Source organism: Microtus pennsylvanicus, chromosome 20 (assembly GCF_037038515.1).
Source record: "Microtus pennsylvanicus isolate mMicPen1 chromosome 20, mMicPen1.hap1, whole genome shotgun sequence".
In the NCBI taxonomy this organism is placed as follows: domain Eukaryota; kingdom Metazoa; phylum Chordata; class Mammalia; order Rodentia; family Cricetidae; genus Microtus; species Microtus pennsylvanicus.
This window is the reverse complement of record NC_134598.1, coordinates 28,705,164-28,729,051: the sequence shown is the minus strand read 5'-3', so window position 1 is coordinate 28,729,051 and position 23,888 is coordinate 28,705,164. Positions and strand designations below refer to the sequence as shown.

The 23,888-nt window shown below is 47.0% G+C and overlaps 1 long non-coding RNA gene across 1 annotated transcript; it reads left to right on the top strand.

The window, feature by feature from the left end:
* Window positions 1-6,597: 6,597 nt before the first annotated feature.
* Window positions 6,598-22,319, top strand: LOC142838922 (uncharacterized). Its single transcript, XR_012908654.1, has 3 exons — window positions 6,598-6,685; window positions 12,922-13,035; window positions 13,889-22,319. It is a non-coding gene; the product is annotated as an uncharacterized LOC142838922 (long non-coding RNA).
* Window positions 22,320-23,888: the final 1,569 nt, after the last annotated feature.

Below are 23,888 nucleotides of genomic sequence, written 5' to 3'. Positions count from 1 at the left end.
CCTGTGCTACGGCTTAAAGCCAATCTGCAGGAACATCCAGCCCGTAATTCTTTATTTACATTTCTGCATTCCTTCGGCTAGACTCCTAGACGTAAAATTAATAGCTCAAGGAGAACAAACTTCCCCCTTTTTCTTAAAGGGAAACTCTCTTCGGGCTTATCATTGCAGTTTATGAAGCTGGTGAACTTTGATACCAGAGATCTTAGAAGTCATTCTCTTTGATCAAGCCATGGTGACTGGTGTCAGTAGCCCCAGCATGTGGAGGCTGGAGGATCAAGATTCCAAGGCCAGGATGTTGAGGCCAATCTGGCTACCACATCTGTCACCCCACCGGTGTCAGGGTTGATTTGGCCATTCAAGTGGATGTTGTGGGATAATCTTTTTCCTACACTGTGAAGATGTGCCTTTGCCAAGGTGCCTTTTGATTGGTTTGATAAAAAGCCAAATAGCCAATAGCTAGGCAGGAAAGGATAGGTGGGATTTCTGGGAGAGAGAGGAGAAGAGGAAGAGGAATCCAGGTACTTGGTTACGCCAGCGAGATGCTGAGGAGACACTGAAGAGATCAGATGTATGGTACAGAGTAGAGGTAAACTGAGTCACGTGGCAGAACGTAGATTAATAAAAGCGGGTTTTAAGTTTTTAGGTTAAAAGAGCTAGTGGGGCAAGCCTAAGCTAATGGCCAAGCTTGCGTAATTAATGTGAAGTCTCCATGTTGATATTTGGGGTCTGGTGATTCAAAGACAGTCCAACACGAACGTTTGCCACAGGAGTCCCTTTCACACAGCCCCCTGTGCGTCCTGTTTGAAGTTGGTTGCTCATGGAAGAAGAGGACCTTCCCTGAATAGACGAGGACCCATCTGCCATCAAGAGTGTGAGAACCTCCAAACAAGTTCTCAGGAGTTCAAGGCCAGCCTCAAATATATAGCAAATTCTAGGTCAGTCGGGGCTATGAGAGCTTGTCTCTAAAAACCAAAACAACAGAAAGAATTATGTCATAACATAGTATTTGGTTATTTTAATGACTTAAAAACCATACACTATTTTATAATACTCATCATATACTGAGATTTTTATTCGTGTTATTATTTTGAAACAAGGTTTCATTGTTATTTAAGACAAGTGCTGGCTACTCCGGAACTGTCTACGGAGACCAGGCTGGCCTTGAATGCTGCCTGCCTCTGCCTCCTAAGTGCTAGGATTAAAGGTGTGCACCAGCATACCCTAATGCCTTTTGTTGTTTCTGAGACAAGGCCCAGGCTGAATCTACTTTTCTATGTAATTCCACTGGCCTTCAATTCCTGATCCTCCTTGCCCCTGCTTCCCAAAAGTTGGGATTATTAGTATGCGCCACCTGCATGGCTTCTTCATAATCAGACACTACTTATAAATATGATTTTCAATGTATAAAAAATAGTATCATTTCATTTTTATTTATTTATTTATTTATTTATTTGAGGTAGGGGCTCATGTTGCCTAGGCTGTCCTGGAACTCACACTATGTAGGCCTGAAACTCAAACTCCTGTTTGGGTCTCGTGTGTGCTGGGTTTATACCACGCCTACTTTATTACTTGAATTTTATTGAGCACATTAACACTTCAGACACAGCTGGATAGTGAGTGTAGGAATCTATCTATTTGTGTGCATGTTGGTTTACAAGGCTAGCAGGTGCTTCTTCAAAACTTAAAAAAACAACTGCGATAAAAGGGAAAAATAAAGAAAAAAACCTTAGCAATTATCTTGAATGACCGTCATTTGAAGGTCATTCTTTTTACTCTGAATTTCCCAGTTTTTTTTTTTTTGTTGTTGTTGTTGTTTTGTTTTGTTTTTTTCCCCCCGAGACAGGGTTTCTCTGTAGCTTTGGAGCCTGTCCTGGAACTAGCTCTTGTAGACCAGGCTGAAATTTCCCTGTTTTTACAGTACATATATATTTCATTTAAATTAGAAAAAAAAAACACCTGGACTTATTTTTAAATACCGGGTCACAGTGAGATTTGAGGGCTTCTGAGCAAATAAAAACCACCGAACCCTTCTTTCCTTTTGTGAGAAGTGACCTTAGGATAAACTGCCGTCTATTGTGGGCGGCACTGGACAGACAGGAAGAGCACTCGCTCCGCCCCCCACTTGCATCAGGGTCGGAGGCTTCCGGACTCTGCAGGGAACCAACGTGAACCAGCACAGCAGGTTTGCGGCAGCGTGGGCTGCCCCGGTGGAGCTACTAAGGTTTGAATCGGCGATTAGGGCACTTTTCAGCTGACCAAACACCCCTTTCTCGAGCTTCACGGGCTCGTCCCCAGAGGGCCCGCTCTGCGGTTCTGTCCTGAGAAGACTGGGAACCTGACACCCCCCGGAGTGGAAACAGAGCAGGGTGTGGGAGGCCACTTTTGTATCACACAAGGTTTCTAGGCAGCAGCTGGTTTAACCACTTCAGTGTACGAATCATTCAGCTTCAATGACTTTTAGAGACGGGCGAGTTCATAACGAGAACCTCGGCAGACGAGGCCAGGTAACCTGTGGCCCCTGCCTCGCTTTCCAGGTCATTGTGCCGCTCGCTAGTCTGTGGCCCAGTCCTTCCAACATGAGGTCTTGGGGTTCTCCAGACTGAGGAATGCCCAGACTTCTGCCTACGGTCTTTCCTGTTTGGAACACCTTTTTCGGACCACACACTCATTTGAGATTTGACTCGTGTATAACTACTATGCCTTTTATCTTCCTGGGAATGCATAAACTTCTGCTGAACTGTGGGCTTCATTGGGACACTTTCCTGTGCACATAGAACACATTCCGACCATGCCCGTCACAGTGCCCTGTCACCTCTTCTCTCCAACACTCCCACCTTGACCCTGTAAGCACACAGCGGAGGCTTCACTGAATGCAACCTTGAACCGTGGCCTTTCTTTTTAACCTCTCCTGGGAAAGGACCTTAGTGTCTTGCACGTGCTACTCTGCCTCAGAGGTGTATCTGCTGCCCTAGGGTTACTTTTATTTTGAGATAGGATCTCATTAAATCTCCCAGGAAGGCATTGAACTTTTTGTCTTCCTGCCTTAGTCTTATGAGCGGTTGAGATTACAGCGATGCACCCCAAGATATGGCCCCACTGACTTTTCATTCAAGAACGTACATGGTTTCAGAGGGACAAAGTGAACTTTAAGTTACATTTATCTCTGCACCTGCCTATCCATTTACCCATCTATCTACCCATCCATCCACCTTCCCACCCACCCACCCATCTCCCCCCCATCCACCCACCCATCTAAAATTAAATTTTATTTTATCTTTGGTTATTGTCTACCCCATTTGACTACAATAGTTTAGAAAAATGGGGACTCTATTGTACTTGCCACTGTGCCAGGACCATGCATGCCACTTTACAGGTGCTGGCTTCGTGCCGGGTGACTGAAGTCAGGTGTGGCCACGTACATCTGTATGTAATTCCAGTGTTTGGAAAGCTAAGACAGGAAGGTCTCAAGTTTGAGGCCTAGCAAGACACACCCTACCCCAACCTCAAAAATAAAAATGCTTAAGCCTGGCATTGGCGGCACCTGCGTTTAATCCCAGTACTTGAGAGGCAGAGGTTAGCCTGTTTTCCAGAATGAGTTCCAGGACAGCTAGGACAACGCACAAACATCAAATCAAATCATGCTGCTTTATCACGTAAGCTAGAGTTGTGTGTCGTCCTGTTTAAAGGAACGAAGGGTAGAAAAATCTATAGTGTGTTACAAGGAAGCGTTCAAGCTCTTCCCCTTCAGGCAGCTCTCAGATGATAGATGACTAAAAGCTAAAATCAATATGATGTTTCACCGCGACAGTAATGATTTATGCCTTACTCCCGCCTGTAGTTAGACTGGCGAAGAGATGCGGGCGAGATGACACTGGAGAATTTCGCGACAAGAACTTGATGAATGCTTTGCAGCTTTAGATTATGATTCTCCTAGGGGTTTCAGGGAAGGGTTTTGTTGGCTCCTGACTGTGTGATAATGACGGAGGATGCAGACCAGGCCAGCCAGGGACAACCTTCAACCGTCATCGTGCAAAAGGAGCTTTTTAGACAGCTTAGTGGCCCTGTATTGCAATTCTACTTAATGGATGAAGACAAATGGATAAAAAAAAGGCTCAGCAAAAGCGACATGGGTATTCTTATACTGCCCAGTCTCCCTTTCCCTGGTCCTGGGCTCCCTCTTCCTGGGTAGCTGGATCAGGTTCAGACTTGCATGTTGGGAACTAGGAGTTTGTACTTCAAAGGTAGGGGGCCTGAAAGACCCTCCTTCCTCCTTAAGGAAATCAAAGCCTGGTCAAGATCACTGAGCATTCTGGCAAGACTGTGAGTCATGGAACCAGACTAGAGCGGGAAAGAAGTGGGGAGAGCCTAGGAGGGGCCTGGAACGAGGTGTGGGGGAATGACTGTCTTCAGCAGAAGCATACTGTCTCTCTGTTCTGCCGCCTGAAGTGGGATATCGGTGCCTTCAGCGGGTCATTTCTTTTTAGGATGGGGAGGGAGATTCTTTAGTCTCTGGAATCCTTGACGTGCAGATGGCTTTGTCTGTGTCTTCTCGTGGCTCTGTGTCCAGATTTCCCCTTATGGTAAATGTCCCCCTTCCCTGGGATTAGGGCCGACCATAACCTGATGATTCGCAAGAGGCTGTTCCTTTCCTCTTTTCAATCTATTTATTTATAGACAGGATCTCCCTGCCTAGACCAAGGCTGGTCTCTAATTTACAGCAATCCTCCTGCCTCAGCTTCTGAGTGCTAGAGTTACAGATGTGTGACACCATGCTCAATTTAAGGACCATACTTCTTTTATTATTTATTTAATTTTTGAGACAGGCTTTCTGTGTGTAGCACTGTAGTCAGTTTAAGAATCTTACTTATTTTATTATTTGTCTGTCTGTCTGTCTGTCTGTCTGTCTATTTTTGAGACAGGCTTTCTGTGTATTCCTGGCCATCCTGGAACTCACTCTGTTGACCAGGCTGGCCTCAAACTCAGAGATCTGTCTGCTTCTGCCTCCTGAGTGCTGAGATTAAAGGTGTGTGTGCCACCACCCCCCGGCAAGGACTCTGTTCCTGAATAAGGCCCCACAGTTCTGGGACTTCAGCATCTTTGAGGGAGTCATGCTTCAACTCCTAGGAGACAGGGAAGAAGTAGAGCTGTGTGTGTGTGTGTGTGTGTGTGTGTGTGTGTGTGTGTGTGTGTGTGTATTGGGAACAGGCAGAACTTGAGGTTTTCTAGGACAGCTGGACCATGGCATAGCACAAGGGCTTTTATAGGGTCTCTCCAACTTTAGCCAGGCTCTGCTGGACCAGATGCCAATAATAAATCCGCAAATCCTCATGAAGCGATTGAACCATCTTGGGAAGTAGGTTTATTTCTGGTGCGGGGGAAGAGAAGGGATGTCAGAGCTGGGGCAGTTCAACGGAGGTGACTTTGACATGGGAAGAAAGCTGGTTCTTACCGGGCCACAGGTCCTGTCTCTAGTGCTGCCCATACGGCCTTGTCTAGCCTCTTTGGGGCTCAGCATCCTCATCTATATCTTCTGTAAAATGGGGCGAGTGAGGAGGAAGTCAAAAGGTATTTGTGTAAATTATGTGAGATGAGGAATGAAAAGAATCTGCCGTCAGAAGGGACCTAAACAAGTCAGTCGTTCCTCCCCTCTTCTCTGCTCCCTACCCCAGGATGACCCCTTCCACCCAGGACCATCCCCCTCCCAGGCTGAGTCCTCCAGAGAGGTCTCTGCCCAAGGAAACAGTTAACTTGTTTTCATTTCAACTTTAGAGTCAACATTCTGGTTATGAGGCATTGCTGACAGACATCTAAATGCCCTGTGGTCGGTTAGACTCCTCTTTGGCAGGATGAAGTGTGGACAGAATCACGCATTGGGAGAAGAGGCTGGAAGGGTGTGACTGAGGGGTGCTTCCTAGGTAAATACTGTTTGCGAGTGGAGGTTTTGAATCACCCAATACACACCACTTAGTGTCTTGCTTTATTCTCTCTGCCTTATTCCCCTTTGAGACAGGGTCTCTCACTTATCCTGAAACTAGGTTTGCTGCTAGCGAGCCTCAGCAATCCTCCTGTCTCCACTCCAGCTATAGGAATGGAATTACAAGGACCACACCTGACTTTTTATATGCTTGCTGGGGGAATTCAGACTCAAGTCCTCATGTTTTCAAGCTGGAGATGGTGGGTGGAAGGATCAGGCCTTCACAGCCCTCTCTGGCTATGGAGAAAGTTCAAAGCCAGCCTGTGCTACTTGAGACCTTGTCTCGAAAGAAAGGAAGGGGGATGCGGAACTAGCTCAACCAGGAAAATTCTTGCCACATAAGCATGAGAGTCTGAATCTAATTCTCAGACTTGATGACATAAATGGAACCAGGTACATGCTGATAATCCCAGCACTGGGGAAGTTGAGCCAGACGGATCCCTGGGATTCATTGGCCAGCCAGAATCCCGGGACAGTGGGAAACCCTGTGTGGCGATTTGAAAGAAAAATGGCCCTCAAAGGGAGTGGCACTATTAGGAGGCGTGGCCTTGCTAGAGGAAGTGTGTCATCCGGAGGGTGGGCTTTGAGGTCTGACAGTGAGTGGACTTCCTGTTGCCTAAAAGAGGTAGCGCTCTCAGCTCCAGCGCCACGTCTGCCTGCACGTCACCATGCTTCCCGCCGTGATGATATAACGACCGAACCTCTGAAACTGTAAGTGAGCCACCCTCAATTAAATGTTTTCTTTATGAGAGTTGCCATGGTCCTGGTGTCTCTTCACGGCAATAGAAACCCTAATTAAGATGTCCTGTCTCAAAAAGCAAGGTGGGTGGGCTGCTGAGGAAGGCCAGAGTAGGCCAAAGGAACGTTGTTTCCTGACCGCCCCACACACATGAACACAGGTGTTTTTAAAAAACAAGTTGGGGAGGGGGAACCTCGCATCTGTGTAATTTTCACACAACATTAGAAAGAGACAAAATTAGGAAAAATGTATAGGATTCAGCAGGAGCAGAAGACCTTCCGTTTTCGGAGTCATTAGCAAGTCTGGTTGTGGATCTTCCCCAGGAAGAGAAGCCCAGTGCTTTTCTGACTGGATAGCTTTGCAATTGTTACTTTATCTCAAGAATTTTCCTCTCTGGAGAGCTGTGCCCTAAATAACAACCGATGCTATGTTTTCTCTGCCATATATACTCTTGAGAACCCGAATGCCAGCCCCAAGCAGAAACACGGCTTTCATAGCCCATTCATGTCCCCCACATGCCCTTGGCCTGCCTCCCCGGAGGGTCACGGTCCAGCTCATAAATAGCATCAAAGAGAAGTCACTTGGGGGTAAGGCGGTCTTGGAAGTAGAAGGCAGGGACCTCTGAAGCAATGACTAATGGGGGCAGTTAGGGCTCTCTTTGTCCCTTGTCAACAGGGAATAAATAGCCCTCCAGCCTCCCCTTTCTACGCTAGACAGAGAAGGAGGAAGGGGCAGAGAAAGTTCTGGACTGTCACATGCTTCCTGTACTTCCCTCCACAAGTCACCAAGTCCAGTCAGGAATGGCCTGGCCAGCTGGAACCTCTTTCCCGTCTGAGGTGTTGGTGTGGTGAGTGTTAGAAGAAATGTTCCAATGGCTTATGAGTTAAATGAATGTTCCATGGCTTATGAGTTAGAGGATCCTCAGGCCAAGTCCTGCCTTAGACCTCAGATAGCCATGAGCCCCTGTGATGTGTGACGCAGGATCGGGGCTCTGCTCAGCTTTGCCTGACAAGGGAGTGTGTTCAGCCCTGATGAGATTCCTGAATGGAGGTCTCTGGGCTCTATGTTCCTTGAAAGCATGTGTTTTTATAAAATTTGAGTCGATTATGCTCATTATTTTGTTGGTTCATTTTGAGACGGGGGTCTCATGAAGGCTAGGCTAGCCCCAAATCCATCATGTAGCCAAGGATAACTTTAAATTCTCATCTTCCTGTCTTTGCTTTTCCAGTGCTGGGGTAGACCATCTTATCCAAGTGGAAGTGACAAGCTAGAGATTTGGGTTCATGGTTATCGTTCCAGCGCTCAGGACACAGAGACAGGAGGATCTTGGGTTAAACTTGGGCTGCACAGGGAGATCCTGTCTCAAAAAACAAAAACAAAAAATGTTGGGAGCTATTGGGGGCTGTGCACTGCCCCCCCTGCCCCCGCCCCGGACCCTGAATTCCCTGTGAATGGCTTGTTTTTCCTGTATTTGCAGCTGCTCTGAGCAAAACAACTTGTTTTCCTCTGCTCTGAGCAGGCTGCAGCTGCTCTGAGTGTGAGACCCTGGTGGCAGGAGTTGGGGTGGGAGAGTAGGGGGTTCTGATGGGTCTGTAGCTGAAAGATCGAGAGCTGGGGCGTGGCTATCGGTTAAGGATTCCCTATGTAACGCTTCCCCTAAGCTCAGTAAAGCTGGCATTCTGGTATCAAGGATGACCCGTGTCCTTGTCTCTTTGTCTCTGCCTCTGCGTCTGTGTCTCTGCATGTTTCAATCTCCAAGCCCCTTGCCCGGAGACTCGTGAGCTGTAACAGTAGTACTAACTGTCCTGTACTGCAGGTGCTGTGCTACAGGCATAGAACTTTACAAAAAAACATTTTTTTCAACTGCTAACTGTATATATTTTATCTATCTATCCATTCCTCCCTCCCTCCCTCCCATTATGTATCCCTGGTTGTTTGTGTCTTGCACTGAGATATTGCTCTAACATTTATGCCTCATTTCTTCTATTAGTTTTCTGGGCCTGTCTTCAGGATGTGCCATTCATTGGGAGGAAAAGATAAAAGAATTTTGTTTTCTCTTATGCTGGGAACATAGCTCAGTGGTAGGAGTACACCTGGGTAGTATGTTCAAGTCCCCGTACTTAATCCTCAAGCATGGAAAACGAGGTTTTATTTGTCCAGTGACTTAAAGGTTGGAATAAAGAATTACAGGTCTTTGGTGTTGCCTAGTGCGCTTCCTTGCCCTCTCTCTTTAAGGGTGAGGAAAGAATGGAACATTCTACAAAAGCTGTCTTTCCCCAAGTTTCACCTTTCTGTGGAAGGCTCCTTCCATCTTTAGCCTTATAAGGCTATTTTGGGCTAGATTGGCAGAGCCCACCAGGCATCATAAGAAACAGGCTTACAGAGTTTAGCAGTGCTGGGGGCGGGGCTTACTAAAGATGAAGATGGCGTGGTTTAAAGCCCCAAGTTATGCCATGCTCGGCCATTGTTTCAGCCTGCATCTGGTTAAGTGGACCGCAGTGCTGTATTAAGAGATTCCCACTTCTAGCCGGGCGGTGGTGGCCCACACCTAAAATCCCAGCACACGGGAGGCAGAGGCAGGTGGATCTCCCTGAATTCGAGGCCAGCCTGGTCAACAAGAGCTAGTTCCAGGACAGGCTCCAAAGCTACAGAGAAACCCTGTCTCGAGGCCCGCCCCTCCCCCAAAAAAGTAAAAAAAGTTCTGATATCAACATGTGGATGACATGTTTGTGCCTGGATGAACACCTATATAACACACACACACGAGTGATAATATTTTTATTTATTTATTTATTAAAGATTTCTGTCTCTTCCCTGCCACCGCCTCCCATTCTCCCCCCCCTCCCCCAATCAAGTCCCCTGCCCTCGTCAGCCCAAAGAGCAATCAGGACGAGTGATAATATTAATAATAAACAAGAACAAAAATCCTAAGAAGTATACTATCTAAAGGGGGAAAAAGAGTACATATACATGCAAGGTTGGGCGAGAGCATTTTGGGTAACGGAATGGAGACTTCTGACATGTTTGGGTTGGGGTATCTGTTTGTAACCCTTTTTTTAAAAAAAAAATCAGGGTGTTTAGAAGCTGTGGAAAAGTAGACCAACAGATCAGAAAGATTCCCAGAAGGATGTTAAAAAAAAAATCAAAAACAAAAAACCGAGTGGAGTCTGTGATGAAAGCCGTGTAGTAAAGCATGGGCTTGGAATATGGTGGGCTCCGTGTTCAGCTCACAGCACCATTTGTGGGGGAAAACACAGGAAAGAAAAGAAATGAACCACGCTATGACTTAGTAAGTTCAGCGAAGAAAAGGCATGGGGGTGGAATAGGCAGCGATGGAGAAGGGGAGAATCATTTATTTGAGAGTTAGAGTTGACCGAGCTTCATTGGTTAGACCCTGGGTGGCATAAAGTGGGTTGCGGAAGACACCTAGCCTCCGCCTGGGCCTTCTGGGTGGGTGGTGGAACCGTGACTCAGATCTTCCAGACCTTGTAATAGGTGGTTGGAGGCTTCCGGACAGTGTCTGGAAGGGTTTAATAAACGTGGTGCTGAGAAGGAACGGAACCGCTCCACTGAGACGAGCAGGCTGGTGCGATTCTGGAATAGGCAAAAGGGTTAGAACACCCCTTCCATCTGCTGGGCTCTCACCAATGTCACTGTAAGATAAGCTAAGGTGGGTAATTCTCCACTCAAGGCGAGGCTTGTGGATTTCAAAGGGGCAACCTCAAATAAACACATGGGAACCCAGTTGCTAAATTTTGTGTATGGGATGGATTCTCCACCTCGACTGGGCAAGCAAGAATAGAATGAGTTTACATGATGCCCTAGAAATCGATGCAGCTCTATCTGATTGCTACCTTGCAGACTTTTTTTTTTTTGGAGAGCCCACTCTTCTGTCTGGTCCACCCACCACATTCCTGTGTGTGATTCCAAGGCTGGTTCACATCCTGCCTTCTGGAACCTGCCCCCCATGACATCAGCCTGCATTTAGTTCTCTTGCTCCCATGTTCTTCTGCAGTAATTTGGGGTTCATTGCAGACTTCCTTGAAGGTTTCAGTTTTCAGAGGGTGGGAACTGGGGGCTGAACCCAGGGTCCTGTGCACACACGATAATACCTCGCCACTGAGCTGTGTGTGTCTAAGACCTTTCTGGGCTTCCGATTGCCATGTGGGCCTCGCTGGGTAGCACAGACTGGCTTGAGGTTTGCTACTTCCCTGCTTCAGCCTCCTGAGGAGCCGGAATTACAACCTCCACAGGCAGGCCTGGTTCACTCATAACGTTGTTACCTGTCCCCAGAGGAGACCCAGTCTTACTCACCTGATACGCTTCTCTATCTGTGTACTCTGGTCACCTGCACTCTTGCAAAAAAGCAGGCGAAATGACTGCCTATATAGTCAACATGGGCCTGCTGGTTGTTTCATTTAGCAAAGGTTTTCTGAGTATTGGTCACGTGCCAAGCACATGATTGAGCCCCAGGGCACTTGGCTCCCTCTCCTCTGGCTCACTGGGTTCTAGCTACAGTCACTTGTTCCTACCCCGAGGATTTTCCTCTTGCCCTTCCAGTTGCCTGGACAGATTGTCCCTTCCCTGTGAACTTTCTCATTTTATTTATTTATTTTTTAATGCAGGGTCTCTCTGTGTATCCTCGGCTGATCTAGAATTTACTATGCAGATCAGACTGTCCTCCAGCTCATAGAGATCCACCTGCCTCTGCCTCCTGAGTGCTGAGATCAAAACCACCATATTTTGCTTGAACTCTCTTTTATATTTATTTCCTGTGCACTGGTGTTTTGCCTGCATGTATGTTGGGTGTCAGACCCCTGGGACTGGAAGTATAGACATGTGAGCTTCATGTGGGTGCTGGGAATCAAACCTGGGTCTCTCTGGAAAAGTAGCCAGAGCTCTTAACCATTGAGCCATCTCTCCAGCCTCCACCTTGAACTCTGGATATCAAGGTTTCTTTGATCTCATTTCCTTGGAGAAACCCCCAGTCTAGTTTCCTGCTGTTGCCTCGATATCTCAGCATCTTTCATTTTTCGCAACGGCACTAAAGTGGCTAATCCTGTGTGGTTTGCAAGTAAACTATGGGATGGTGGCGATGTCCTCTCCTCTGCGTGAACTCATGCAACAAGCATGGTGCTTCCCTCCTTGCAAGAGCTCTGACCGTTGGTTTGAACCAATAAATGGGTGATGTCAGCTGTAACCAGGTTTCTGCCCTGTGGGAGCTCCACTTCCTCCCAATTCCAGGTACTGCAAGCTCATAGGCAAGGAACATAAGAAGGAAGACAGTGAGTGTCAGCATGTGGTAACTCTACCGAGGGGAGTTAATGAGGGCCGTGGACTCAGGAAGGCTGGAGAGTTGGTGTGTGTAGGCCTGGAGTATTTCATCACCTTTTATCCACTTCTGAGTATATGGCCTGACTTCTGCTTTACGCTTCCTAGAAACTCTTACAGCTTCTAGTCCTAGAACAGGACTTTTGATGATTGATGAAGACATAATAGATCCTCCTAGCCATCTTGAGGCACTTGGTAAGCAGTTCGCTTCAGTGTATATATGCATATATGTATATATATATATATATTCTTTATTACATAGTAGTGTTCCAACTCTGGGTCATTTCACCAACATATGTACTAGCTGTAGTCACCTTTACAGCTGTTTATGTGTGTGGTTAACTCCCACGCATGGTAAGTGATGCCAGTCATCTTCCTTGTGACAGACTCTAGGTTTCCTCTGTTTTGTGCAGAGGCAGTTAACCTGTGCCCTGCCGTGGCCGTTCCTCCTGTCACTATAGCGCCCCGTGTTAGAATTTAATCAAAGCGGTCCCCCCCCCCCCCCCTGCAACCCAGCAATATTTCTGGAGACGTATCTGCTGAGATTGATTTTTGGATGTCTTTTTGAAAAAGCGTCTCTGTAAACATTTGTTGACTCCTGGCCTTGATATCAGAGCGGTCACCACCACGCGGCTGGCGGGTAAGAGTCTCGTTGCCGAGGGATCAGCCACATGAGTGATTTAATCACAGCTTTCCTGGGTCTGCTATAGAACCCTCCGTCACGCTAACTAGCGCTCCGTACGCTCACGTCATGACTGCCAAAATTGATGTTTGTCCGGTCGGTGTCTAGTTAGGACTCATTTCTTTAGTCAGTTGAAAAGGCCTTTGTGTTGGGGGAATCAGATTATAATTTTACCCAATTTCTTCGTGTTTTCAGCAGAAAAAAAGGACGCGTGACCGAACCGCATAACATGTAATTAAAGTAGAAGGCGGGATTCCATTGTTCTGAAGATTCAGCAGCACCAGAGGCTGAGAAGAGGAGAAAGAACAGGTTTTTATCAGACTCCCGTCTCGTGTATTTCCCTACCTGCCCTCATCACGTTACTTTCTTTTTTTTTCTAGGCCAGAGGATCAGTTTAGGGACTTAAGAATGTTAAGGAAGCCCTGCTGGACCTCAGCCTTTGTAGCCCTTCTTTCTTTATCTGTAACTTGCTTCAATTTCTCCTGTTCACAACTGCAGCTTCTTCTATGAAACGGTTAGATTAGAATACGGTGGATAATTGATAAGGTTGTAGAAATACCTTCCTATGGAAAACTATCTGGAAGGGATATTGCGGGCTGCTAAATAAAGTGGCTTTTAGTTTATTTTAATAGAGAAATGGAGGGAGGGAGGGGAGAGGGAGGAAGGAAGAGAGAGAGAACAAAAGAGACCCCCAGAGACAGAAAGAAAAGACAATAGATAATTGTGTTCCCTGTGAAGCAGCTAATAACGCTGTCGTTTTTTTTTTTTTTGACCCCGTTGCCATATAATGGAGATAAGAATCTCATTATTCAGAAACATGCAAATACAGCGATTCTAGTCTCTGCACACAGCCACTAATCACCATGCTGCTAAGGCTGTGTAATTTACTCTGTGAACTCAGGCACATAAAAAAAAAATATCACCCTAATCACTCGCCAGTCACGGCAGCCATGAAAACAGCACCCAGCACCAGAACAGTGCACGTTTGAAAGGGGACATGCTGAGGACCGCGTTCTTATAAGGCAAAAAAACGGAGCCAAATACAATGGCTTCTGATTGGATTTCCAGGACCACTGGCTATAAAGGAACACGGTGTGTGTGTGTGTGGGGGGGGTCCTCAAATGGTGCAAAGTTTGAAGCTAACACCAAAGTCTTGACACAGGATGGGCAGAATTGGAAATGAGGGTTCCCCATGACCTTAAGGAGTTCCAAGTTGCTCATTTCTACTACCCAAGAAACAGAGGCTTTTGGGAGTTTCTTCGGCTTAGACCTGTGTGGTCCAAAGCCAGACATGACTAGCCGCACGCGGGTCTTGAGCGCTTGAAATGCGGCTGGTGCAACAGAGAGGAGCTGGACTCCTAGGACGAACACTGAAGTCTCGCAGACTGCGAGGGGGGAATAAGGTAAGGTTGATCATATTTATTTATTTGAAACAGGGTCTCACGAGATCAGGCTGGCCCAAAACCTGACACATAGCTGAGGATGATATCTTGAACCTCTGATCCTCCTGCTACCACCTCCCAAGTGCTGGGATTATAAATGTGTGTTATCACACCCAGTTTACGCATGCCCACGCTTCCTGTGTGCCAGGCAGATGATACCAGCTGAGACGGAAACATCAAGATTAGTATAAGGAGGGTTGCCGCGCACAACGCCTGTCTGCGCTCTATGCGCTACCATACAGTTCCCGAGCTTCAGGCAAGGGGCTGGAGACTGAAACACACACAAAGACACACAGACAGAGAGAGAGACACAGACCTCTAGTCACTGGTAAGAAGCCCTCTACTGAATAGCGGCCCCCCCCCCCAGGCTTATATACCCAACAGTCAGGTGGGCCAACAGGTGAAAACCTCCTCTGATCCTCATGGCAAGGCAACACGTGCTCATGAACACGTGCTCGTGAAGCAGAGCTGGTAAACAACTTTGACACAGCTTTCAGTAACTCAAATCAGAAGGAAAGGAAAGATCTCTAGCAGGGAAGAGCAGCTGGAGGCCAGGACTCCAAATGGTCCCACCAGAGGGTGTCAGTTGGCATAAAAAGACTGGAATTCTCTCATGGGCTCCTTCTAAATAAAGGCCGAGTGAGAAAATCCTTTCATATCCAAACTTGGGAGAGGTTGGTATATGGAAATGTCCTCTAAGGGGTCATGGACCATGTTGCCTGTTGCCCAGAACTTTTTGGGTCCTTTCCTCAGCTCATTAGCCCATTCTGATTCTTGGGGATGCCTCTACCCTGCAACCTCAAGGTAGGATTTCTCAGGCTGTCTTGGAACTCACTTTGTAGACCAGGCTGGCCTCGAACTCTGTCTCCCGGTTGTTGGGATTACAGGCGTGTGCCACCACTGCCCGACTGTATTTCCTTTCTTTGATCATGAGTGTTGCTGTGCTCCTTTGCCCTGGGATACAAGAACCTGGAATTGCGTGTTCTCTAAAGCAAGACCCACAGCTCAACACGCCTAGGCACACTTTCCTCAACGCTCCGGGCTTTCTTGCTGTTTGTCTGACCGCTGTGTCTCCGGGGAAACTGCTGGGATGTTTAGCTTGCCTGTTCTAGTTTTTTTTTTTCTCATGTGTTAGTCAATTATTTCTCAGACTTCCTTCTGAGTCCATTTTTGACTTATTAATGGGACTAAGAGCTCAAAAGAGTGAACCTCAACTTTTTTGGTAACAATTACATATTGGGGTGAAAAAGATTGAATTTATTCACTTAAAATGTATCAAATGATTTTCTTCTGTTTCCCTTTTCTTTTCTAATGTGACTATTAAGAAAATCTCCAGTTACACAGGTAGCTCCAATTTTATTTCTGTTGGGTAACACCCACTCTACCTGAGTTAGAGACTTGTTTATTCAGTTGCTAAGATTCTCTCTCTCTCTCTCTCTCTCTCTCTCTCTCTCTCTCTCTCTCTCTCTCTCTCTGTCTCTGTCTGTGCCCGTGCACACATACATCTTCCTCTCAATAAAATTAGGTTCCTTTGGAGATACTTCACGTTGATTTGGGAGCCAGCTTCCTCGTTGCTGTTGAGGCTTAGAGTTCTTCCTTGGCACACTGCCCTGTACCTCCTCTGCCATGCCAGAGGCTCAGTGAAAAACGTGTGCCTGTGTTGGCAAAGAAGGCTTTGCTGCCAAGGACACTGGCCTGGAGTATTCAGAGAGGACTTTGACACCCCCCCCCCCACTGTCACTGGAATGTGAGCCTACTTTGATTTAACCCCTTCCCCTCCAACATCCTACCATCCAGATTCCAAATTCTAGGCTTCGAACGTCTTGCCTTAGTCTCCTGTGTAACTGGAACACTAGATCAGGTTTAACAATCTGCCCACACAAAACAAAACAAAACAAATCCCCAAAGCCCAAAGGAGGAAGGGGTAGGAAAAACAAATCAAAATAAACAAATACAGCACAGTAGTCAGTTTGTGGTGTCAAGGGCACTGGGAGACCTGGGTTGACGCGTGAGGCGTAGATTCGCATCCTCCAGCCAGCTTGTTTTGGACGTGTTACTATATCTGAGCCTCAGTTTTTCCCCCTGTCAGGTGCCTGTAACATGAACTCCACCACGATTCCTTCTGAGAACTGCTGGGGAGTCCGCTGAGTGCATAACCTCAGCGTTGCGGGTTCTGGTGGCCCCGATGGCCGGATCCCGTGAAGAGGCTGTTTCATTTGGCTAGAGAAGTGTCGTTTAAATGAATGGATGGAAACGCCTTGTTGGGCACACTCCACCGTGTCGGGTTGTGCTATGTGCTTGTGTCTGTGTGTCACCTGCTTGGCTCCCGAAGACAAACGTGTCCTGTACCTTGTAAAACGGTTGTGCTGGGTAATACGCGGTGGCACAGCCACGTGACTGAGGGAGGGCAGCCTGTGTCCCGTGCGCTTTATGGACAGCGCGGTCCCGTCAACCAGATCCAGAGGAACGGACACGGGCCAAGCTGCCTTTAGCTCTGAGTGGATCAGCCGTCAGGTTTTGAGGAACAAAAGCCACTATCTGCCTCAGGGGAAGATTTAAGAGTAGAACCTACTTTTGAGTCAATGTTGGGCCGTAGCTAAGATTGGCTCCTTGTTCTCGGCTGCGTCACACGGAGTTGGATGAATCCAAAGAAAATGAAAGACAGACGCAGAACGTTTCTCTTCGCGGGGCCTTTCCTCACCTCCATTTGCTTAAGTAAGCTTGGTTTTTGATTGATGGCCTTTTTGAGGCAAGGGCCCTCTCCCTCTGTACCAAGCTGGCCCAGATTAGCCTGGAATTCTCTGGAATCTCCTCCTTAGCCTCCTGAACGGGTGCTGACTTGAAGTAAATTTGTAAGAGAATCTTTTTCTTTTTAACCGAGGTTCACTTATTATTCGAGTTGTAATAAAGTATTTATCAATATGTATAAAAATGCAAAAATAGCATACTTTTCCGAGAACAGATAAAATATTTAATGGCAAGATAAAACAGAAATATGCCCAGTGACTTTTCTTGGGTTTTAAGCCGGTCTCTGTCTCTATGTATGTGTGGTGTTGCTTGTTTTAAAGACAGGGTATCATGTAGCCCAGGCTGGCCTTGAATTCCTGATCCTCCTGTTTCTACCACCAGAGTGCTAGGATAATAAGTGTACATCACCATGCCTGGCTTGGGTTTCAAAGTCATCTTATTGAATAGATGGTGTAATATTGAACATATGAACTGGGCAATATAGCACAAGTCTGCTATCTCAGCACTTGGGAGGATCAGAAGTTCAAGGTTGCTCTCGGCTACCTAATATACTCAAGGCCAGTCTCTGCTCCCCGAGACTCTTAGTTCAGCCAGGCATGCAGGCCAGCCCTGCAATGCCCTTTGAATCCAGGATGACTAGAGACTGTTTGCTTAGGAAGCCGAGAGGGTCCAGTTCACGATGGCAAAAGGCAGTTGCCATTAGCGCGGCTTCGTCCTTAGTGATAAACAATGGCCCCAGGTGAGTGTGTTTGACCCATTTTGGTTGCTATCCCAACCGAAGGCATCACCTTTCACCCCAGGCTGCCTTTGGATTGGCTATCGGAAAGGGCAAAGCTGAGGGAAGAAGGTGTGGTGTAGGACTTGGCACTGTGCTTCGGTTTGTGTTTACTTCTTGGGCCACAAGGTCATTGTAGGCTCCTTCCATGTTCCATGCTCAGCCTGGGGAGCCAACCTCGCTTGAATTAGAGCTTTCTCACTGCCAGGCTCAGGGTGGTCACTTGAGATAGGTTTAGGTCTAAACCTCTATTTCTTGTATATGAAAATGTGTGCTGAGGGCAAGGCCAAAGTTTCATGACAGCAAGCCCTCTGGGGATGACGGTACCCACAAGCACTACCCGATCGTTAGAACAACCCTATAAGTGTCTTAGTTATCCCCACTTCACAGATGAGGAAACTGAGGCATGGGGGAGGTTCCATAGCAAAGGCAGACCCAAGATAATAAAACAGTATAAGTCTGGAGTCTGTTTCTAAGTTTTAAACGATGCACAAGTATTATTAAACACACATTATAGACAATTGAGACTATGAAATTTCTTTCTTTTTTTTTTTTTGATTTTTCAAGACAGGGTTTCTCTGTGGCTTTGGAGCCTGTCCTGGAACTAGCTCTGTAGACCAGGCTGGTCTCGAACTCACAGAGATCCGCCTGTCTCTGCCTCCTGAGTGCTGGGATTAAAGGCATGCGCCACCATCGCCCGGCGAGACTGTGGAATTTCTGTAATTAAGTAAAAAATTTCTGCGTGCTGGCATTAAAGTCATGTGCCACCCCAATTGGCTTTTTGGTGTTTTTGAGACAGTTTTACAGAGTCTTCTATAGGCTTACCTCAAATTCTTAGAGGTCCTCCTAAACCACAGACAAATGTTTCTATACCAAGTTTCTTGCTGCTGGAGATGGAACCTGTGGCTTTGCCATGCTAGGCGGGCATTTGAGCAGTTGAGCTATATCCCCAGTCTTGAGTTTCTTTGTCGCTTACACACCTCAGTTTATTGTGCCTTAATGCTTTTACCACATTTTGTGGTTTATATTTTATTTTCTGCTTGGGTCATGAATACTAGCCTAATCTCCCCAATTTCTTGTGCGTGCACGTGTTTATGACATGTTACATGTATGTGTGTGTAGAGAAGTGGTTTTCAACCTTCCTAATGCTGCGGCCCTTTAATACAGTCCCTCATGTTGTGGTGACCCCCAACCACAAAATTATTCATTGCTACTTCCTAACTGTAATTTTGCTACTGTCTTAAATCTTAAGTTTCTGATGTGTAAGGCTATCTGATGTGTGACCCCTGTGAAAGGGTTATTTGACCCCCCAAAGGGGTCACTACCCAGAGGTTGAGAACATTAGATCTTTTATTTAAATTATCAATTCAGGACATAGGAGAAATCATCTCCATTCTGTGGCTCTACTTCTTTTGCTTTTTTAAATCTTATTATACAAAATGGACACTTTATTTAACAGTGGTGGGTAATCTTGTGGGTCAAATGAGGCAGATCCCGCACCCAGTGGCAGGGTCAACTCTGTCTCGGGACCCTCTTGCTATTGACGCCAATAAACTGAGCAACTGGACTTTTTTTTTTTTAATTTTTAGAAACAAGGTTTTTCTGGAGCTTTGGAGCCTGTCCTGGAACTAGCTCTAGTAGACCAGGCTGGCCTTGATCTCACAGAGATCTGCCTTCCTCTGCCTCCCAAATGCTGGATTAAAGGGATTAAAGGCGTGTGCTACCAGCGCCCGGCGAGCAACTAGACACTGTACAATCTTTCACATGGAGGATTATGGAGCAGAACATGCTACCCACGAGGTCCACTTGGACCTGTGACCATGGTCTCTGCAGGCTGGCCGTGCCCAGAACTCTGCTGACCCTGAACGGTTTAATGATCGGCACATAGTTCACGTCCGTGATGGCAGATAGCCAGGGTGACTCAGCATTGAGCTCGTATAGTGTTACACAAGTTGTTAGACATAGAACATGTGTCTTTGGATGGAAAGCAGGGCTAAGGGCTAAGGGGCAGTACGGTGAAGGGTTTTGCCTTTTGTTTTCAGACAAAGACTCAGGTTGCACAGGCTCGCCTTGAATTAGCTCTGCCTTTGAGGATGACCTCAAACTCCTGATACTCTTGCCTCTACCTTCCATGTGATGAGAGAAGCTCAAGTGTACTTCCTTACAATACTATCAGTTTTCTGATCGATTTATCGGGAGGCAGCCCTGATGTTTGGACCACCTCTATATTTATATAAAGTTTATTGAGCTCCAATAATGCTATGGCCACTGTTCTAAGAGCATCAAGTGTATCAACATTTACTTCTCATGACGGCTCCATAAGGAACATCTATGATCCCATCATATGGATAGGGACACTGGTGCAGAGTTCTGAGGGGCTGCCTAAGGTCACATGACTCTAGTGTCTACCCAGGACGGCAGGCCCCTTCTGCTGTCTTATTTTGGTGTCACAATTAAGAGTTGATTCCTTATTTTATTCAAGTCATTTCAGCTTCTAATATATGATGAACTGTGTTTTTGGTCAGTCTGAATGAACACATTGCAGAGATTTCAGAAGGTGTTGCAAGCTCCAATCTTGCTCTCTCCTGGGTAGCCTGTGCCTGGTGTGTTCTCCTCTGACTGTTCTTTGTAGGTAGAGTTTTCTGTCCCATTTCCCACTCTCAAATAACCATACAGAGACTTGTTATTAATTATAATTGCTCGGCCAATAGCCTAGGCTTGTTTCTAACTGGCTCTATAATTTAAATCACCCGTATTTCTTTTCTATGTTCTACCTTGTGTCTCAGTACCTTTTCTCATTATGGCATGTTCATTTTGCCTCTCTCTGAGTTTCCTCACCTCATGACTCAACCCTTGGACTGTCCTGCCTGTCTACCACGTGACGGTTTGTGAGTCAGGCAAGGGCCTGGAAATTGGAACATACACACACAGAGACACCGATCATCCGTGAAACAAGAATGCCCCCTTTATTGTGTTCCAGGGCTGATTATATAGAGTTCTTCCTTGACTAATGGCCACGCCCTAGCTCTCAGGACTTTTCAGCTGTAAGCAAGCCCACCAGAAACCACTCGCCTGCCATCAGGAACTCAAGAGGGTCTCGAGCCCAGAGCAGCTGCAAGCATAGGAAAACAAGTTGTTTACTCTAGCAGGCAAGGGGTCACAGAAAATTCAGGGTCTTGAGGGTCCATAGTCCCCAACAAACCCTCCTTCTTTCCAGCTTTCTCTCAGTCTGGCTCTCCTGCCTAACCTCTTCCTGCCTAGCTATTGGCCAGTAGACTCTTCATTAAACCAGGGACAGCAATACATATCCACAGTGCACAAAATGATTATTCCATAGCATTTCTTTCTAGGAACAAAGGACTCGGAGGAGGTGGATTTCCTAAGAAGTGGACAGACAATTGCCACGGCTTTAGTTTATGGCCATTCTCTGCCCAGAGGAGGCACATCCCTCAAGTGGTCCCTCTGAGATCTCCCTGCATCCTCTGCTCCTGTGTCTGCTATACAGGGACCAGCAGGGCAATGACCCCCTGAAAGCTTGACTCTTCCTTCTTTCTTCGTCCCTGATTGCAGAGCAAGGTAAAGCCCTGAGCAGACGTCCAGCACTTTCTAGACTAGAGGTCATTGAATGATTCCCTGGTCCTGGGCAGTCTGCAGGGAACTGAATTGGCTTTTCTGTCCAGAAAAGAATGTGCAAGATATACTGATACTACTACAGTGCCCGAGAGAAGGACGGAAGAGCTTATAGCGGGAGAGAGACAACGACTGTCACAGGGACTGGGGGCCCTGAGTTCCCTCTTGGTGTTCTGGAAAAGTGGTGTGGCTGGGTGGGCTGGCTAACCCCTCCTTGTGAATGTCATGGAGTTGCTTGGAGGAAGTGGTGGCCCATTGGCTGTGTGTCACCAGAACATCCTCAGGCTTAGCAGAGTCCTGGCTAATGTTCTCCTTCTCAGCGCCTTACCTGTGTCCTGTAAAACCAGTCATCAGAGGGAGAGGTGGGACTGCTGTATGCACATGAGTCACCCGGGCTCTGAGAATCCAGGGTTGGTCGGTGACCGAAAGGGACGAGATCATGGGAACCAAATTAGTGTTTACCTGAAAGGCCATCCGCAAAGCCTGAGGTTATTGCCAGTGTCCTGTGAGGTCTTGAGGATGTGCTGAGGTGATGGAAGGAAGACGGAAGGAAAGGGTACGGGTGAAGTTTACTGGGGGACCTCAAAACCCAACCTTCTCAGGAGCTTTGAAGGGGCAGGGGATATTGGTAAAGGAAAATGGCTGATAGAAATAGGCAGTCTGAGCTGGAGAGATGGCTCAGTGGTTACAAACACTGGCCGCTCTTCCTGAGGACATGGGTTTGATTCCCAGCATCGACAGACAGGTCACAACCATCTGTAACCCCAGTCCTAGGGTTCCAGTGTGCTCGCCTGGCCTCTGTAGGCAATAGGCACACACATTGTATACAGACATACGTGTAGGCAAAACATCCATTTATAAAAATAAAGGAAAAGGTAAAAAAAAAAAAGAGAGAAAGAAAAAGGCAACCACGAGAGGAATGGGAGAGGTCCAGGGTGGGGTATAATAGCGAAACATAATGACGTATATGTATGGAAATGTCACAGTAAGAGCCATCTCTGTGTATGATAAAATAAATAATAATAATAATAAATAATAATAGAAAAGAAATTCTTTCTGTTTTGCATCCCTCTCCTCAATGAAAAACCAAAGAAAAGAAAGAGAAAAGAAAAAGGTGGCCAGGCAGGAGGGGGCATATGGCAAAGGAAATTTGGCTCACAGAAATCGGAGTGGAACTTAACTACCTGGCTGGTTTGGTGAGGCCAGGAAGTTTCCTGGCTGTGGGTGCCTCCCTGACTCAGATGCTCCACTTATCTGGCAAGCTCAGCTGCCCTGTGGCTTTGAAAATGGAGCAGCTGTCCACTGGCCTCCTGTACCTGCGTTATCACCACCACCACCACACCGTTCAGCTATTTTTTTTTTTTTTTTTGAGACAGGGTTTCTCTGTAGCTTTGGTTCCTGTCCTGGAACTAGCTCTTGTAGATCAGGCTAACCTCGAACTCACAGAGCTCTGCCTGCCTCTGCCTCCTGAGTGTTGGCACGAAAGGCTTACATTACCACCATCCCGTTTGCATCCAGCTACTTTTGTTTCACGTGCTAGTCTTGAGTGGGTTCTGTAGTCTAGGTCGGCCTAGAAATTGCAGCGCCGTTTCTTCTACTCTGGAGTAGCTGGATTTATAGGTTTGTGCCCCCACTGTGTGTAGGTCACGGCTCACGCCCTGGATGATGAAGGGGGTTGAAGAGAGCTTTGTCCGAGGGCAGTTGGTAGCTGAGCACAGGGCTCTGAAACCAGGCTTATCCTATTTGGCCTCCAGGGTGTGTTTGGTTGTGTGACAGTGGAGTGGAGGTTAGCCTACCTGAACCTGAGGTTTTTCACCTGTAAAACACACATCATACCGCGGAGTGCATTGCATTATACAAGAGAAGAAGTAACTTTGCCTGGGAAACACTGGACACCTAGCTGTGAGTATCTGCTCTGGTCCTGTTTCTGTTGCTTTCACAAAAGGCCTTAATAAAAAGCAGTTTGTTAGACAGAGAGTCTAGTTTAGCTCACAGTTACCAGCTACTGTCCCTCATGATAGGGAAGTCAAAGCACTGGGAACTTAAAACAGCTGGTCACGTGACATCCACAGAACGCCAACAATGCACGTGTGCTTACTGCCCAGCTCGCTCTGTCTACTCTCATGCAGTCCAGGATCCCAAACCCTGGGACCGGTGTTGGCCACAGTGGGCAAAGGCCTTCCTTTCTATGTCAGCGAATGCAATTCCAGACATGTCGGAGGGCCAACCAGATCCAGACGATCTCTTACTGGGACTCCCTGCTGGGTGATTTTGGGTTGTGTCAAGGTAACAATAAAAATGAGTGACCGCTCACACAGGTCGTCTTGGGTAGGTTCCTCTCTGATGCTGAGGGACCAGACCATCATCAGATCAGGCTTTCTGTCTTGGCTCTTCTGCTAATGAGTCAGCTATGCAACCTCAAACCAGCCCTTGGCTATTCTAAGGCGGACTCAGCTCCCTAAGGACAATGACTGTACTGCTGGACTCTGGGTGTATGGTGCGCGAAGCAAAACAGAACATTACATCATCCGTATTTTTACTGCGGCCCCAGCTGTGACCCGCTAGAA